Here is a 16339-nt window from a genome sequence, read left to right as displayed (position 1 = left end):
ACGCTCCTTGGAGAGTCATGGGTCCAAGAGCAGGAGTCCTGGTGGCAATGCACCACCTGAAGGGGGTGCACTCCACCACGGAGCTAATTCCCAAGACAGGCTGAGGAGGTGCCAGAGCGGTGAGTGAACCCATTACAGGGGGGAAAGTTGCTCCTATTCTATTTTTGGCCTAACCAGAAGCCTGGTTCCTCACAAGCATGTTCCTTTGAGAGTCCCAGCCCAGTATTGCTGATCCAAAAGGTTATCCTGTTCTTTATTGGCAGAGCAAATGAAGTCTAACACCACTGGATGGTGCCTGTCCATCTGGATGTGGCATTCCAAAGTTATCACATTCCAATCAGTTCCAAATCTTCAGGGAACGTTCTAGACATCACTGGGCACTAGACGGTTGGTTTTGTGTGTGTGTGTGCAAATCAGAACACCAGAAAAAGCCTGATTTGTCAGAGTAATCAAGGCCTCCAGGCTGCCTCGTGATGCAGGCAAAAGAATCTCTCCAGTGCCTCCTGTTGCTGCCTACACAGAGCAGAGGCAGCAGTTTTACTTGCTGTGGGGAGAAACTGTCTGTGGTCTGGACTCTAGCAGAAATACGACAGCCTTACAGGGAGAGTTGTGAGGACTTGGGGAGGGGAAAGCAGAGTGTAGGGTGAAAATTGGGGGGTGAGGGCAGTGTGAGGGACCAGAGGGATGGCTCATTGATTGGGGGGAGCCAGGGACCCATAATGGGTGATTTTGGGGGTGGGGGATGGGACACAGAGCCTCTGGCATGGGGGAGTAAATGGCACCCAATGGTATGGGAGAGGTGATTATTGTGGGCAGAACCCTTGGCATGGGGTAGGAAGACTTGCAGGGTGTCCTGAAATAGAGGGATGGGAGCGTGGCATACAAGGAGCCTATGGAGGGATCCAAGGAGGCCCTGCTTGGCTTATAGGTGCTGAAAAGTGTCTAAACCCCCCCACCCACCATAATATGGTGTATCTGGAGACCTGGATTGGGGATTGAGACCCCCATGGCCCTAGGCAACCTACAAACATACAGTAGAGACCCTGCCCTAAAGAGTTAACAGTCTAAGTGCCCACAATTCAAAAAGGATGTTGATAACTTGGAGAGGGTTCAGAAAAAAGCCAAGAGTTACCATTTCATGCTATTATGCCTAGCACAAATGCAGCCACTTTCAACTGTACAAAGCACTGTGCTATCGTAACTTCAATGGAGTGCATCAGACAGGTGCTGCAAGATTAAATAGACTCAGAAATCCTAAGTATGGACAGAAGTTTTGCCTTAAAGTGGTGCATTATTTCCCTTCCCATGGTCTATTGTATCTGATTCTTTCTGTGTCCTGGGCTGACCCTAATCTGATTATTACTGTGGATTTTACACAACCATGCTATTTTTTTGTGTGGACAATTTCTTGATTTGGAACAAAACACTCATTTGCTGCCCATTAGTGTTTAACATAAGAACATAAGAAAGGCCGTACCGGGTCAGACCAGAGGTCCATCTAGCCCAGTATCTGTCTACCGACAGTGGCCAATGCCAGGTGCCCCTGAGGGAGTGAACCTAACAGGCAACGATCAAGTGATCTCTCTCCTGCCATCCATCTCCATCCTCTGACGAACAGAGGCTAGGGACACCATTCTTACACATCCTGGCTAATAGCCATTTATGGACTTAGCCACCATGAATTTATCCAGTCCCCTTTTAAACATTGTTATAGTCCTAGCCTTCACAACCTCCTCAGGTAAGGAGTTCCACAAGTTGACTGTGCGCTGCGTGAAGAAGAACTTCCTTTTATTTGTTTTAAACCTGCTGCCTATTAATTTCATTTGGTGACCCCTAGTTCTTGTATTATGGGAATAAGTAAATAACTTTTCCTTATCCACTTTCTCAACATCACTCATGATTTTATATACCTCTATCATGTCCCCCCTTAGTCTTCTCTTTTCCAAACTGAAGAGTCCTAGCCTCTTTAATCTTTCCTCATATGGGACCCTCTCTAAACCCCTAATCATTTTAGTTGCTCTTTTCTGAACCTTTTCTAGTGCTAGAATATCTTTTTTGAGGTGAGGAGACCACATCTGTACACAGTATTCGAGATGTGGGCGTACCATGGATTTATATAAGGGCAATAATATATTCTCAGTCTTATTCTCTATCCCCTTTTTAATGATTCCTAACATCCTGTTTGCTTTTTTGACCGCCTCTGCACACTGCGTGGACATCTTCAGAGAACTATCCACGATAACTCCAAGATCTTTCTCCTGACTCGTTGTAGCTAAATTAGCCCCCATCATGTTGTATGTATAGCTGGGGTTATTTTTTCCAAAGTGCATTACTTTACATTTATCCACATTAAATTTCATTTGCCATTTTGTTGCCCAATCACTTAGTTTTGTGAGATCTTTTTGAAGTTCTTCACAATCTGCTTTTGTCTTAACTATCTTGAGCAGTTTAGTATCATCTGCAAACTTTGCCACCTCACTGTTTACCCCTTTCTCCAGATCATTTATGAATAAATTGAATAGGATTGGTCCTAGGACTGACCCTTGGGGAACACCACTAGTTACCCCTCTTCATTCTGAGAATTTACCATTAATTCCTACCCTTTGTTCCCTGTCCTTTAACCAGTTCTCAATCCATGAAAGGACCTTTCCTTTTATCCCATGACAGCTTAATTTACATAAGAGCCTTTGGTGAGGGACCTTGTCAAAGGCTTTCTGGAAATCTAAGTACACTATGTCCACCGGATCCCCCTTGTCCACATGTTTGTTGACCCCTTCAAAGAACTCTAATAGATTAGTAAGACACGATTTCCCTTTACAGAAACCATGTTGACTATTGCTCAAGAGTTTATGTTTTTCTATGTGTCTGACAATTTTATTCTTTACTATTGTTTCAACTAATTTGCCCGGTACCGACATTAGACTTACCGGTCTGTAATTGCCGGGATCACCCCTAGAGCCCTTTTTAAATATTGGCGTTACATTAGCTAACTTCCAGTCATTGGGTACCGAAGCCGATTTAAAGGACAGGTTACAAACCTTAGTTAATAGTTCAACAACTTCACATTTGAGTTCTTTCAGAACTCTTGGGTGAATGCCATCTGGTCCCGGTGACTTGTTAATGTTGAGTTTATCAATTAATTCCAAAACCTCCTCTAGTGACACTTCAATCTGTGACAGTTCCTCAGATTTGTCACCTACAAAAGCCAGCTCAGGTTTGGGAATCTCCCTAACATCCTCAGCCGTGAAGACTGAAGCAAAGAATCCATTTAGTTTCTCCGCAATGACTTTATCATCTTTAAGCGCTCCTTTTGAATTTTGATCGTCAAGGGGCCCCACTGGTTGTTTAGCAGGCTTCCTGCTTCTGATGTACTTAAAAAAACATTTTGTTATTACCTTTGGAGTTTTTGGCTAGCCGTTCTTCAAACTCCTCTTTGGCTTTTCTTATTACACTCTTGCACTTAAGTTGGCAGTGTTTGTGCTCCTTTCTATTTGCCTCACTAGGATTTGACTTCCACTTTTTAAAGGAAGTCTTTTTATCTCTCACTGCTTCTTTTACATGGTTGTTAAGCCACGGTGGCTCTTTTTTAGTTCTTTTACTGTTTTTCTTAATTTGGGGTATACATTGAAGTTGGGCCTCTATTATGGTGTCTTTAAAAAGGGCCCACGCAACTTGCAGGGATTTCACTTTAGTCACTGTACCTTTTAACTTTTGTCTAACTAACCCTCTCATTTTTGTATAGTTCCCCCTTTTGAAATTAAAGGCCACAGTGTTGGGCAGTTGAGATGTTCTTCCCACCACAGAGATGTTGAATGCTATTGTATTATGGTCACTATTTCCAAGCGGTCCTGCTACAGTTACCTCTTGGACCAGCTCCTGCGCTCCACTCAGGATTAAATCTAGAGTCGCCTCTCCCCTTGTGGGTTCCCGTACCAGCTGCTCCATGAAGCAGTCATTTAAAGTATCGAGAAATTTTATCTCTGCATTTCGTCCTGAAGTGAAATGTTCCCAGTCAATATGGGGATAATTGAAATCCCCCACTATTATTGGGTTCTTAATTTTGATAGCCTCTCTAATTTCCCTTAGCATTTCATCATCACTATTACTGTCCTGGTCAGGTGGTCGATAATAGATCTCTACTGTTATATTTTTACTAGAGCATGAAATTTCTATCCATAGAGACTCTATGGAACCTGTGGATTCGCTTAAGATTTTTACTTCATTTGAATCTACACTTTCTTTAACATATAGTGCCACTCCTCCCCCTGCACGGCCTGTTCTGTCCTTCCGATATATTTTGTACCCCGGAATGATTGTGTCCCATTGATTGCTCTCAGTCCACCAGGTTTCTGTGATGCCTATTATATCTATATCCTCCTTTATCACAAGGCACTCTAGTTCACCCATCTTATTATTTAGACTTCTGGCATTTGTGTACAAGCACTTTAAAAACTTGTCCCTGTTTATTAGCCTGCCTTTTTCTGATGTGCCAGATTCTTTTTTATGTGACTGTTTATCATCTGATCCGGCCCTTACATTATACTTCTCATTCCTCTGCTCCTGACTATAACCTGGAGATTCTCTATCATCAGACTCTCCCCTAAGAGAAGTCTGTGTCCGATCCACACGCTCCTCTGCAGCAGTCGGCTTTCCCCCATCTCCTAGTTTAAAAACTGCTCTACAATCTTTTTAATGTTTAGTGCCAGCAGTCTGGTTCCACTTTGGTTTAGGTGGAGCCCATCTCTCCTGTATAGGCTCCTCCCATCCCAGAAGTTTCCCCAGTTCCTAATGAACGTGAACCCCTCCTCTCTACACCATCGTCTCATCCACGCATTGAGTTTCTGAAAACAAGCTGTGCCAAGACTCAGGGTACCAATAATCTTTCAGCAGGCTGTAATTGCCTGTTGCACTACAATGCTAGAGGTTTAGGTGGTATTCTTTTATTGTAACCTGAGACAGCTAGAAGAGACTACTCTCTCCCCTAACCCACCTTTTGTAGCAAGGAAGAAAGTGGCCTCTCTACCCTAAAGTCAGTGCCAATAAACAATAAAGGTTTTGGTGATGTGAGCAACTGTCAACTCAGAATTTGACCGAAGTTGTACCCTCTGTACACCCATGGTCAAAGAGCCATCAGTGACCTGGGTTGGAGTTGAATCAAAATTATGCTAAGCTAAGACTCTCTATCCCAGTTCTCTTTTCTCCTGAGCCACCCACTCCCACCTCCTTCATCTATCTGCTTTAACAAAAAAACTGAAAAGAATCATCATGAATGTATACATTGGTGCAGTGTTGCAGAGTCTATGTGGGTGCATTATGATCTGCAGACCCTATCAGAAGGTCCACTGGGACATGTGGGGCCATATCTTTGTTGGCTGAAATTATTTCAGTAGCTGCTGGGTATCTGTGGGGAAAAACTTCCAAACTCATGGGTCTGCAGATCATAATGGGAGTGAAAAGTTTCAATCCTCCATTAAAGAAACCTTATAATTTAGACAACCAATCACACAATACACACAAAGTTGATGGTGAAGTGACTAGTTCATCAACAAGCCCATAAGATGAACATTATTTGCTGAATATTTATCATAAATCCCTTTAAAGAATTCATATTGAAGAAGCACCTAAAGACCCCGTCCTAGTTGGAGTCCCTTTATACTGGGTGCTATATAAACTTCCAGGAAGACAAGTTCCGTACTGTAAAGAGCAATCAGATTAGACTGGTTCATGAATGACTCTCTAGCCAAAAAGGGGATATTATTTGTATTGTATACTATTCAAAATGAGGAGAATTGGTTGAACAATTAATAAGTATGCATGGTTTTAATTTCTAATTAATTTCACAGTCATAGGCTATAGACTTAGTCTCCTGTGCCTAGTGACACATGAGGCAACTCATTGCTCTCTGTCCAGAACAAGATGTTTAATTCTACCATAATTCATTTCCATGATGGCAGCATTCTTTGTAATCATCCTGCAATAGGTCATTTTTCTTTATCCTCTGTCTTCTCTTACCTAGAGGTAGAAGACAGATGTGCTTTCTATTTCTTTCTCACGGCAGCCTACTGACATGACCCAACCAGCCTCATTGGTTAACCAATCTTTCCAGTTGAGTCCCAAGATTTTTCTTACACAAAGCTAGTGAAATGTGTTCTGATTCCTATTGTGTAATTCCATCATCTGCCACACTTAATCAGCAGACAGTAGTGCCAGGAAGAAAATAGTCTTGTACAATCTCATTTTGGTATGTAGATGCATCATCTTACTGTTCCAGGTGTTTGACAAATGAGAAAATGACCCACTGGCTTTGCCGATTCTTGCCTTCACTTCATTAATGAGCTGGATATTAGCAGCTATTGTACTTTAAAGAGAGACAAAGTCATCAGTTCTTCCATCCTCTTCTATGTCAATAACACATCTGCCAGTGTTGACAGCATTCTCTCCTTTTGCTATGATCTTGGTCTTCTGCATATTAATATTAAATCCCACTTCAGCTTCTGCTTTTATACTTATAAGAGACTTTTGACTCCATCCAAGTTTTTATCCGGCAGAACTAGAACATCTGCAAAACTATCTCACAGCTCCTTTGCCCAGACAATACCAGTGTCTGTGATAAGATGACCGGTTGTTGCCAAAAAGTCTGACAATCCTAGAGAATTAGATGGAAATGAAACACTTCTATCTTCTCCAATATGAAAGCACTATATAGTCTTGGTTCCTTGCAAAGCTTCCTGCAGTCTGCTGAGACGTTCATTATGCATGCCTTGCTGCTTCTCTTTTCCTCCCCACTCCACCCCCCCACATACACCCTTTTGAGGAACTTGTTATTTCAATGCTTACTTCATTGCATTTTTTTAAATGCTGACTCAGTGGAGGAGGGAATCCCACTCATCAGAGAGGGACTTGAAATAGCACAGCTGCCTACTACTGCACTAGTCCCAGCCCATAGAATCATCATGCCTAGACTAACTTTTGTAGGCTTGAATAAGGATCTGAGGTGGAGATAACCTGAGATTGAGGGATACTTTTCTTGGATGTCCCTCTTACTTTCTGAGAAGATCCTTAGCACAGGAACTGGTTTTGCTTGTAGAAGATCTGGACTCTTGTCATTTAAATTCTGGCAGAATGCAAATGGAGGAGATGTGAATTACACTCTTAAACGCTTTCATATTTACACTGCCTTGGCCATTGGAGGTTAGGAGCAGCAAACTCGGCCTGTGGGAGTGGGAAAAGGAACTCCCTTCAAAGCTCATCATTGCTGTGCTACAGACATGCCATCACCCTACCAGCTGAGGAGAAATCAGGTGTGCCCTAAGGCAACCAGGATGCTGGGGCTGATGAGGGGGAAACAGAGGAGAATCCTTGGGGTTCAATGAGAAATGCTCCCCAGGAGGAGAATACAGTAAAACATATTATGTAGCACCATTCTTCCAGACAGACACTAAAGAGTTTAATCAAATATGTTGTTGGGTCATTTGCCAGTCACGGAAATGCAGTGACATCTGGGCTGGAATGCAGCAGCCATTCTACACTGCACTTCCGTAGCAGAGGGAGACCAAAAATTGCATCTCTAATGCTCACAGATTGAATGTTGAAGTGAACTCATGACCTATGTATCCTAGTCCCTTTGCCTACTCTCATCTACTTAGTCTTCCCTCATGTCGTCATGTTTTAATCCCTCATCCTTCATGAAGTTAAGTATTTGCATAATTCTTTGAATAATCCACTGAAGTCAGAGTAGCTAGTCAAAGTTATGGGGCTGGCTGCACCTCTGTGTCCTTTCTGGTTCTAAATGCACCCAACTGAGGTATTGAGCTTCCTGCCATTACCTGCCTAAGGGTGGAATCATGTGATTCTTCTAGTCTTAGACAGGGATGTGGCTACAGTAACCTGAATACACCAACTGCCTAGCATCAGGCAAGTCCAGCTGGGTTTGGGGCACCAGTTTCCTCCTCTTTGGGAACCTGTTGTCATAATGTGGTCCACTGCCCCTCTGCAGACACCAGTCTGCTGTGAACTGACCCAATCGCTGGATTCCATGTGCTTCTAAACCCCTTGGTGTGGGTAGTGACAGTTCCCTATTCCTAGCTCTGGGTCTCTTAGACACACTCACAGGTGCGGACTCTGATCTTGAAACCCTCTTGAGCTGTGGGACCCTGTAGTCTGACCACCTTAGAACCTAGAACCAGTTCCCCCCCATCCCTCCTGAACTCCTAATCGCTTACACAAGTTCCCCCAGAGTCCACGGGTCTGGGAGCACCAATTTTTCCTCCCTCCCTTCCCACACCCCGTACCCTTTGGGGACAATGTGGCAGGAAGGGAAGGCATACAGACTGAGCAAAGGAATTTCTTAACTGCAGGCACTTCACTTTTAACACAGCACACAAAACTTATGGATCTTTGAGGAAACAACCAAATCGGGAGTGCATTTTCCTCTGTCACACCTGTGACCAGTGATAATGACCATCACCCTCTGTAAAAACAAGTTGGAACAAAGTATTGGAGAAATGTATTTTAAAATAGCCTACTTACCTGTCTAGAGTCGTCTGAACTTAAACTTCATTGCAAGCTAAGTTGTTTGGTTTTTTTGTTTTTTTTTATATATAGGTTTTCCTCTTACAAAGAGAACAGAACCAACTTACATTCTTTATGGAAACCAAAAAGCTCTGGGGATCTAGCCAGCTCTGACAAGCTTCCAGAGCCTGTCTCGGCAGTGTTTCCCTTCTCTTTTTTTCCCTCAGGAAACCTGGGTTGTGATTTGTGTGTGTTTTTTTGTTTTTTTTGTTAAAGCTCCCACCCCCATGTTGAGGCCCAGATAATGTATAGCTCATGCCTTTATTACAGCACCAAGATATGAAGTCTTCCTCCAACTGTTCTTGTGCATGGTCCCTTCCTTTCTCTTCCCCCCACAATCCACCCAGTCTCTCTAGGAGAATCCCCCTGTTATGGTTCTTCCATTGTTTGGCAATTTGACCCACTCAGCCCTAAAGGCTTGAGATCCCTGGTCTTGATTGTATCTAGCTGTGGGGGATGGGTGCTTCTACCTGACACACCAGCTCTGAAATCAATCGATAAACTACACTTTGGTATGCAGATCAATTAATCATTAGAGAAGCCCTGTGATGAATATAGGGGTGCTCACAGATCTAAATAAGAACACGTGTTTGGAGGTTGTGGGGCATTGGCCTGTAAATTCATAAGGCAGAAAGGAGCTTTATGGACAACCATAGTGACACTAGGATACTGTGTTAAACAAAATAACTGCAGCCATTATAAGGCAAATACTTTATTTTTGGTAGCATATGAATAACCCTGCACATGAAAGTTTTTTTTTTTTAAATGCTTGAACATACTCCAATATCTTTTTGCGGGGGCGCGGGGGAGAGATGATTGACTAACTGGGAGGAAGTAAAGGCATCATTAGGAAAGCTGAACTCCCTACTCTGTTTGCGTAGAAACCAAACCTCAGTTGAGTGGCCAGTTGACAGCATGTGAACAATACACCGTGACTGTTATTGAGTGAGAGGCATCCTACCTATGTTCTGAACTGTCAGCAGACGGTGAGTTTAAAAAGGATATTAAACCTTACTGCTCTCGTAACAAGTTTAGGAAGCAGTGTTGCTGTTACTCCTCCTGTTCTCTGCCGACTAGCCCCTTGGTGCGCTTCATTGTTGTGTTCCCATATTTCAGGCTCCCAAAAAGAGGCGGCTGCTGCTGGAAGTGGGTACAGTTGGGGATATTGGAGGTGGGAGGGACAGTGTCGCTCCCTGTCCCAGGCTGCAGTCCCAGCTGTCAGTCAGTGTCTCCCTGTGGGACCCTTTCCCAAGGCCTGGGTGGATGGGATCTGGCAGCTGTGGTTGCAGGGGAATGGATCAATCACGTGCAAGGGAGGGACCAATTGGGAAGTGGACCAATCAGGGCTTTTTCTGAGCTGCAGCTCATGTGCCCTTCAAAAATCCTGGATGTTGCCTGGTACTTTAATTCCCCACCGGACAGAGAGAACACACGAAAAAAGAGGCTTTGTCTGGAGAAACTTGGACGTATGTTAACCCTAGCTGGAGACCCTGAATTAAAAATGCATCATGACCCAGGAAGCTGGATGAATGAACTGCTTTAACTGAACTTGTTTCAATGTTTGATTCAGCTAAATATTAAACCTGTTCAAATACTGGCACCAAGTTACAATGAAACAGATTTTACATATGTCCCTTTGTTCTCCTAGGATAGAGTCCCCTGAGACAAATTCTCAGTGCAGTCAAGTTCCACCTACTTGCTATTGTTAATATCAGTCCTAAATAAACACTGCCCCATCAGCTGTGCCCAAAAACAAACCCCCACCAACTTCTACCATGATTAGAGCTAGTCAGAAAATGGAATTTCTTTCAGAATTTTCCACAGAACAGAAACGGTAGAAATTTTTATTGGGAACCAGTGAGTGGTTTGACTGCTTTTGAATCATTTTAAATAGAAGTCTAAACTAAATGGATCAAACCAAGTCAATGATTTGTTTCAACTTTTTTCCTGTCAAACTTTAAAATCCACATGTTCCCGTGAAACATGTCGGCTTCAACAAAACTGCAATTTTCCCCATGGAAACTAGTGCAGTCAAATTTTTCAACCAGCTCTAATCATGATTATAGCTTTCAAACAAAATATTTGGCAATCACTTCCTCTCCTGTGCGTTGAACAATGACTCAGGTGCTGGTGTGTGGAAACAGTCTTTTGGTTTACTACTAGAATTCTTTTTAGTTAAGAATGGGCCTGAATCAAGCCCTGTGTCCACAGAATCCTAAAATATACTGATGTGTTTGAAAGCATAACCCAGATCCACATTGCTAATGACTCCTGTCCTTTTTACATGGGCTGATCCAAAACCCCTGGTCTGAGTGTCCCAAATCTTTGGCATCTCTTGGAGATAGGCATCCAAGTTCTGCACCTTGAGCTCATCTCTGATTGATTTATAAGTTTTAAAGTTACATATGCATTCTGTTAAGGGCCAATCTCACCCCTCCATTATGGGTGCCGAGGGCCAGGTGGCAACAGGAATGAATGGGTTCTATTATGTGGCTCTAGGACAGGACTTGGAAATTTGTCCATCATTAGAGTAGCACTGAGCTCAAGCCTGTAGCAGTTACCTGCACACACATCCATGTTGGGCAGATGGAGCTGGGCTGGAACCACAGGACCACAAACCTTTCCATCCTGTTTGGGGGAGGGGGGGTGTTTAGGAGGTTCTGGCTATAATAGCAGCCATGGAATACCTCCATAGCTACTCAGTGGCCTGGGTGAGAAAGAAGCCACACACACACACACCAGGAGAAATCTCCATAGCACAGCCTAATATCAGATTTATTAAACCCAAGTGTTCAAAAATCATGAGTTGGGGACAAAATCATGAGATTTTTAAAGAGTTGGGTTCCTCTTCTTTGCCTTTGGGTGTCACATCATTTAGGATTAATCTTTCTAAGCCTCTCTCTGAAACTTGGAGGGCTAAAAGGTGTTGTTGGTTTGTTTTGGTTTTTTTTTAACTTGAAACACTCTGGTAATCACCTGATTCCAGCAAACTGAGGCCTTAAATGAAAACCCCAAATCAAAATTCATGTTAAAATTGTTGGAGTTGGCAACACCAGAATTCAGGCAATGAACTGGCTGTGGAGACTTGTACCTTAATGGTAGAAGAGCTTAATTTTTTTTGTATTAAAAAGCATTTCATTTCACTTGGAAAATTAAAAACAACCCTCCCTCCCCCAAAACTTGTGATCATTGAAATGCAGTGAGAGCTTCTGGAAAACATTTCTTGCTATATAAAAACACGTTTTGGCCTCCAAAACCAAAGTTTGGGGCCTGAACTACTTGACTGATCAACTTGCTTCAAAGGAAACAAAATGTAACTGAGAATTACACAGAATGATGACAATATGATAGTAAGGTGCGGCTCAAATTACCCCCCACCCCCCGATAATGGGATGATGAATCGGACAGATCAGTTTGTTTCTCCTAAACACAAGCCTGTTATTAAAGGCCATCAGGCAGCTCTTTCAACACTTTCCTCTTTTTCTGTACATGAAGAGTTTAGGAGTCTAGTGAGCTGAAGCCTGATCCTGAAAAACCCTAAAGCCTGATTCCTTGCACCTTGTGTAGTCACTTACACTTGTGCAAAAGGCTTAAAATGCTACCCTACAGATTTGGTTGCATTTCATACTCATTTTGCAGTGGACTATGCTATATTCAGAGCATATAAACAATAGATAAAATAATAAAACACTCTTACTAGAAGTTTTTAACATAACGTAAGAGTGAGGGGAGATTTGATAGCAGCCTTCCCCTACCTGAAGGGGCATTCCAAAGAGGGTGGAGCTCAGCTGTTCTCAGGGGTGGCGGATGACAGAACAAGGAGCAATGGTCTCAAGTTGCAGTGGGGGAGGTCTAGATTGGATATTAGGAAAAACTTTTTCACTAGGAGGGTGGTGAAGCACTGGAATAGGTTACCGAGGAAGGTGGTGGAATCTCCTTCCTTAGCGATTTTTAAGGCCTGGCTTGACAAAGCCCTGGCTGGGATGATTTAGTTGGGGATTGGTCCTGTTTTGAGCAGGGGGTGGGACTAGATGACCTCCTGAGGTCTCTTCCAACCCTGAGATTCTATGAGTCTATACTTTATTTCTTAGAACTCAGAGCGATAAGACCAAATAACCCTAAAACAGAGAGAGAGAAAGCAGGCTGCTCTCTAAAACAGAGTAAGGTGAGGTGAATTGTGCCTAAATGCGCTGGATGAAGAATAACTCTGATCACACATTTCCCTACAGATCTCTCTAGCCTGCAACCAGAACCAGGAAACCCCTTAACTTAAAGTCATGGTCTATAATTTTAACACCGTTTCAATACACCATAGTGTAGATGTCAACACGAAGAGCTGGACTGAGGCAAATCTGAACTTTATTAAATAGTAAAACCTGTGCCCCTATGCTTGCTTTTCCCTTATGATTTTCATTGCATGGAAAATCACACAAGCTGGACCTTTCTGATCCAACATTCAGGATACTATGTGCACCTCTTAATTAAATCAATCAAGACAGGGAAACAATGCACTGTTTGTTTGGTTTTTTTATTCCCATTCCACAGAAAGCTCTCCTATTTGAAATCTTTTGCTACTATTAGATTTGGCTGAAAATGCAAATGCCGTTATACGGTCCATTTGCTGCTCTCAGCATATTTGTTATTAATTACAATTTCAGGGGGCTCAGAAATGCTTTTTAGTTTTTTATTCTATTTTTCTATGTGAATATTAGCCAGTTAGCAAACCCTAGGGTGAGATTTACCCTGCTGTAATGCAAATGTTAATGGTCTCTAACGAGCTTCCATTCAGCCCCCAGACTACAAAGGGAGCATTTGCACAGGCAGGGCAGATATCATTGGAAAGTTTATTTCTTAGCTATCTTATTCCCTCTTGTAGCTGGAGGCAGAAGTTGGAAAGAGAAGAACTTCAAAGGGAGAAAACTCCAAATTACACAAAAGTGCAGCCCATGCTTTGAAATAAGCAAACAGAACAAAATCCCTTCCTGGCTATTATAGTTTAGATGTAAGCAGATTTTCAAGGTCAGCTCTCTCCATTCCTGGCTCTTTGTCTTATGGGTTTCATGAGAAAAGCTGGGAAAACAATGAGGTATGGTGCAATGGCCATCACACTTACAATTCCATAACCCTGGAGGACTCCAGATATGGGTGGGCTTAGACTAGGCTCCTTTGAAAGCACAAAGGATCTGATTCTGCCACACTGCTTACATCAAGCAGTGCCCTACTCTTTAGGTACCTCCATCCATTTCAAGGGGGGTACCTATGGGGTCAGGCCCATCTCAACATGAGTAAGAGGGCAGAATAATGTTCACCTGGATGAAACTTTGTATATACTCCACTTTCAATGGGCAGGGCTGAGAGAACCTTATTTGTGCTAGAGAACCCTTACACCATAAGTCACTGAAGTCATTGGGACCACTCATGGAGTGAAGAGCTACTCACTATGAATACAGGCACCAGAAGTTGATCCCTTGTGGCCATGGGTAGGACAACTTACTTTCCTGAACAGTTCGTCAAGGGTGAAATTCACCCCTGTGCTGAAAGCTGGTACAAGGTCTAAATCCTACTTCAAAATAGAGTTCACATGTTATGCAGGCCTCTTCAGGTCTTCCATCTAGGGGCAAATTTAATCATAAATGATAAAAGAGCAACATGATTTTTCTTCCATATACGTCTTAAATGTGACCTTCAAATAGCTTTGTGCCCCTTCTTAGGTCTCTCATGTATATGGCAGATTATCTGCTCCATGGACCTATGACCATTAACATCAGCTGAGGGTCTACCCCATAACTTTAACACATTGGCTAAGGGCTTGTCTAAACACAGCTTATACCAATTTAACTATACCGGTGTAGCTAGAGCAGTAAACACCCTCCAGTGTGGATGCAGTTATATAAAGGGGTATTTTATACCAGTCTAGCTATTATCATACAGGTAGGAGAATAAGCTAGACAGTTATATGACACCTTTAAGATGAAAGACCTGTGTGTGTGCAGTAGGAGTTGTATCACTATAACTAGTAGTAAAAATTACACCCCCTAACCCAAATAGCTAGTTATACAGGTACAAAATCTGTGTAGACCCAGCCTCCATGTATACTTCTTCTCTGCCTTCACCTCCTCCTGTGGCTGGACCACCTAAGAGGGTAAAAACTTGCAAGGCCTGAAGGGGTTTGGGTCTTTCTGGCTTTTGGTTTTTAACCTTGGAGGTCTCAGAATTGTCTCGTCTTCCCTTTTTTGTGTGAGGACTTCTTTAGCACTTGAAATCAATCCGTTGTGTCTCTGTGTATAGCCTCTTCTCTAACAACCATCTGCCAAGTTCTCACTTCCCATTTACTGTTCCTCTATTTCCCTAGGGACTGGAGCGGACCATTAATCATGTTACAATTCCTTAGTAACTGTGAGGTCACAAACCTACTAGCTCTCCAGTCCTCTACGTAATATTCCAGGGCCAATAAGAATCAAAAGCCATATCCTCACTGGCTATAAACCAGTGTTGCACGATTGATACCAAGCAGGAAAAACAAACAACCGATTTTTCCAGGCCTCCCTTGTACATCTTAACACTGCAGAGAAGGGCACAAAGCCAGTCTGGTTCTCCTTTGCATGTCACTGTCAAAAATATATATACACATTGTCACTGCCCCAGTCAGCCAAAGAGATTGATCCTTTAGACAGTAGGAAAGCTCTTGTGTCCCACTGTTAATAAATTGCTCTGACACGACAGAAGCTTCTTCCTTTGAACATCTTGTTTATAAGATTAATGGCAAATCTGAAGAAGGTTGTGTGATAGGGGAAGAATTTATCTTGTATCTAAAAGAGGAAACACGTGCAAGTGAGATGTATGGGAGGCTGGTAGGGAGCTGCTGAGGGGTTGAGTAGCAGTAGAATGTTTTGCTGCTCTTGGTAGGTTTTTGTTTCAATGGTATTTAAAGATACTGATTGAAAGAGAATGAGTATAAATTGGAGATTTAAGCTATGCCAGAAGAGCCTTCTCCTTCCTTTCCAGATCTAAGTCAAGAAGCAAAGGAAAAATGATGCCAGATGCCAGTTCCCTGCTGGCATGGACATCTACAGAAGTGCATCATCATCCTCAGAGAAGCTGAAAGCCATTCTTTCCCACAGGAAAAAAAATACACTAGTGACAACTCCCATGGCATTGCAAGAGCAGGGATGCTTCTATGGTCTAGATGATGCACATGCTGTCAAGTGCATTACCACTCTCACCGAACTAGAGCAGAAAATCCTTGGAGACCTGTTGATCAATCCATGAAGGTTTTACTCACTTGCTGAGTGACCTCTGTTAGTTTGGGAGATTAATCAGTGAATGTAGCTGAAAGCTACACAAGCCAGGAAGACAATTAGGCTATTGATTGAAGAACCTGTCCTTGTTAAGAATCTACAGTCAGGCCACATTAATAAAGCTTTTTGGACTGATCAATGTTTTCTGTAACTTTGGATTACTCAGACTCATTTTCTATGCAAGTAAACTCAGTTTCAGAGAGAATAATACTTTTATACACCTGAACCTAAATGCCTCTCTGGGCAGGAGAGGCATACATTTATCTGAGGGCAGCTCAATGGGAAGAGTGTTTATATACTTAAAAAACAAACCTATATCTCAGGACTCCCCTATGTGAATGTGGTGTGTATTGATGCTGGATGGGCTCAGACCTCCCTCAAAATCCTGGCTGATACATATTTTTTTTTCCAAAGTACCTACGTAAATTAGTTTGTTAATGCTTTTTGGGGGCAGGGACTGTGTGTGTGCA

General features: G+C 42.7%; 1 protein-coding gene across 5 annotated transcripts in view; it reads left to right on the top strand.

The window, feature by feature from the left end:
• The window catches only part of CACNA1H (calcium voltage-gated channel subunit alpha1 H), a 590082-nt gene that overhangs the window by 98721 nt on the left and 475022 nt on the right, over positions 1-16339 (top strand). The window lies entirely within an intron of this gene.

The sequence above is a fragment of the Mauremys mutica genome, chromosome 11 (assembly GCF_020497125.1).
Source record: "Mauremys mutica isolate MM-2020 ecotype Southern chromosome 11, ASM2049712v1, whole genome shotgun sequence".
NCBI classification, from domain to species: Eukaryota; Metazoa; Chordata; order Testudines; family Geoemydidae; genus Mauremys; species Mauremys mutica.
Note: the sequence above shows the minus strand (reverse complement) of the source record. Positions and strands in the feature narration are given on the sequence as shown.